Source organism: Zeus faber, assembly GCF_960531495.2.
Source record: "Zeus faber genome assembly, chromosome: 1".
Lineage (NCBI taxonomy): Eukaryota > Metazoa > Chordata > Actinopteri > Zeiformes > Zeidae > Zeus > Zeus faber.
The window spans coordinates 2,861,418-2,864,446 of NC_137193.1; the positions used below are offsets into that span (position 1 = coordinate 2,861,418).

The 3,029-nt window shown below is 52.5% G+C and overlaps 1 protein-coding gene across 1 annotated transcript in view; it reads right to left on the reverse strand.

Annotated features, from left to right (window-relative positions):
• Nucleotides 1–225: 225 nt before the first annotated feature.
• The window catches only part of LOC307241571 (cell adhesion molecule CEACAM20-like), a 28,922-nt gene continuing 26,118 nt past the window's right edge, over nt 226–3,029 (reverse strand). The window contains exon 10 of the mRNA XM_080015737.1: nt 226–1,843. The gene's annotated coding sequence lies outside the window, so the exon portion shown is untranslated. The remainder of the gene's footprint in view (nt 1,844–3,029) is intronic.

A 3,029-nucleotide genomic window follows, 5' to 3' on the forward strand; every position in this document is an offset into this window, starting at 1 on the left:
TCCCTCGTTCTCTCCCTCCCTCGTTCCCTCCCTCCCTCGTTCTCTCCCTCCCTCCCTCGTTCTCTCCCTCCCTCCCTCGTTCTCTCCCTCCCTCCCTCGTTCCCTCCCTCGTTCCCTCGTTCTCTCCCTCCCTCCCTCGTTCTCTCCCTCCCTCCCTCGTTCTCTCCCTCCCTCCCTCATTCCCTCCCTCGTTCCCTCGTTCCCTCCCTCGTTCTCTCCCTCCGTGGGGCGTGTTTGGTCTTGACTTCTGAAGTTCCCACTCCGTGATCAAACCGTAGGCATTCCAACACCGTGAGTTTGGGCGGGAAAGCTACATCGCTAATGCTAACCACCTTTGTGTATAATAATAATAATAATAATAATAATTATAATAACGTAATTATTATTATTATTTTTATTATTATTATTTTTATTATTATTATTATTATTATTACCCAGAACATTTGTACTTTTTAAGCATTTAAACATTTAGAGTTTTCTAACTTCACCAACTCAAGAAAATGGAGATAGTTGTGAGCATAGGCGCTGAGCATAGCAGGGTTGGGGTTCTATTCCCTAAAGCAAGGCACTAAAGTGGCAGGGTTGGGGGTTCTATTCCCTAAAGCAAGGCACTAAAGTGGCAGGGTTGGGGTTCTATTCCCTAAAGCAAGGCACTAAAGTGGCAGGTTTGGGGGTTCTATTCCCCGTGTAGCTCAGTGGGTTAAGACATTAACTTTCGTAGGGATGGGGGCTGAATCCCCTAAAGCAAGGCACTAACACTGGCAGTTAACTTCAAACCCTAGCAGGGTTATTTATATGGGTGTTGCGAGGCATTAAACCTGGGGCAGGGTTATGGGTTCCATTCCATACAGCAAGGCACTAACCCTGGGGGTTGTCTTCCCACTCAGTGGGTAGAGCAAGGCACTATCCCTTTATTAAACAGCAGGGTTGGGGGTTCTATTCCCCTTGGGCAAAGCAAGGCACTAACTGGTTGAAACCTGACAGTTTGACGACAGAAATAGCAACAGCACAAAACCCCACCAGGGTCAGGGGTTTGATTCCCCTCTGGGCAGAGCAAGGCACTAACCACTTGATGTAGTGGACAAAAAGCATTTAAGAACTACAACAGAACCTTCAGATCCTTTCCACCGTAGTTTGAATCCCACTGTGACGCGACCGGAAGCCAGGGCAGCAATGGCCCGGTGGACTGTGGGGCGGCGTGATGCAGGGCGGGGCCGGGCAGGGCAGGGGCGATGCAGGGCGATGCAGGGCGGGGCAGGACGGGGCAAAGAGATGAAGGGAAGTATCGGGCAGTGCCACCGCTCAGTCCCTCAACCCGACCGTCAGCGAAGCATCTCAAACAGTCGGTGGGGGTCCATGGGAGGGGCCGGATGGAGTGCCTGCATGTCTGTGGGTGGAGGAAGGAGGTGGGGGTGTGGGGCGTTGGATGTTGAGAGGGGAATTAACACCTGTGTGGGATCAAGGGGGCTCTAGGCTCTGTTCTAGGAGGAGGAGGAAGGAATGGGAGTGTGTTGGTGGAGAGGATGGTGCTAAGGCGGGGTCAGGGGCGGAGGTGGAGAAGTTATCAGAGCTGCAGTTGATAAAAAGCTCCGTTCCCTAAAAAGTGGAGATCGTGGTCCCTCCTCCTGATCCCGATCTGCCCTGCGGGTCTGTCGACGTCGGCCAATCGGGGAAGGTCGGAGGCGGGGTCTATCCTCCCCTCCCGGGGGGTGTTTGGTGATGATTGGCCGGATTCGGGAGGAGGAAGCTCGGTGCCGATTGGTCGGTGTACGGACGGCGCCCGGCGGGAGCGATGCATCTTGGGAAATACAGTGGATCTGGATCATCTTCGGGCGGGCGTGTCCTGAGAGAGAGGAAGCCAAGAGAGCAGCCCATCAGACGACCTCTACCGTTTTCACTGACATATTATGGGATGCGAGAACCCGACGCAGCTCGTCCGACAGACACTAGGGGGAGGAGCCGACTGTCGGATGCGTGTTTGGCTGCGGTGTGAAGCGGCCCTGAAAATGGCTTCCTGATCTGTGAAGAGTGTTTGCTCTGTTATCGTAGTGCACCAACTACAGCTCAGGAAGGAGGCGACACAACCAACTACAGCTACAGGAAGGAGGCGACACAAACAACTACAACTACAGGAAGGAGGCGACACAAACAACTACAACTACAGGAAGGAGGCGACACAACCAACTACAGCTCAGGAAGGAGGCGACACAACCAACTACAGCTACAGGAAGGAGGCGACACAAACAACTACAACTACAGGAAGGAGGCGACACAAACAACTACAACTACAGGAAGGAGGCGACACAACCAACTACAACTACAGGAAGGAGGTGACACAACCAACTACAGCTCCAGGAAGGAGGCGACACAACCAACTACAACTACAGGAAGGAGGCGACACAACAAACTACAGCTACAGGAAGGAGGCGACACAACCAACTACAGCTACAGGAAGGAGGCGACACAAACAACTACAACTACAGGAAGGAGGCGACACAACCAACTACAACTACAGGAAGGAGGCGACACAACCAACTACAACTACAGGAAGGAGGCGACACAACAAACTACAGCTACAGGAAGGAGGCGACACAACCAACTACAGCTACAGGAAGGAGGCGACACAAACAACTACAACTACAGGAAGGAGGCGACACAAACAACTACAACTACAGGAAGGAGGCGACACAACCAACTACAACTACAGGAAGGAGGTGACACAACCAACTACAGCTCCAGGAAGGAGGCGACACAACCAACTACAGCTCCAGGAAGGAGGCGACACAACCAACTACAGCTACAGGAAGGAGGCGACACAACCAACTACAGCTACAGGAAGGAGGCGACCCAACCAGCTACAACTACAGGAAGGAGGTGACACAATCAACTACAGCTACAGGAAGAAGGCGACAACCAACTACAGCTACAGGAAGGAGGCGACACAACCAACTACAACTACAGGAAGGAGACGACACAACCAACTACAACTACAGGAAGGAGGCGACACAACCAACTACAACTACAGGAAG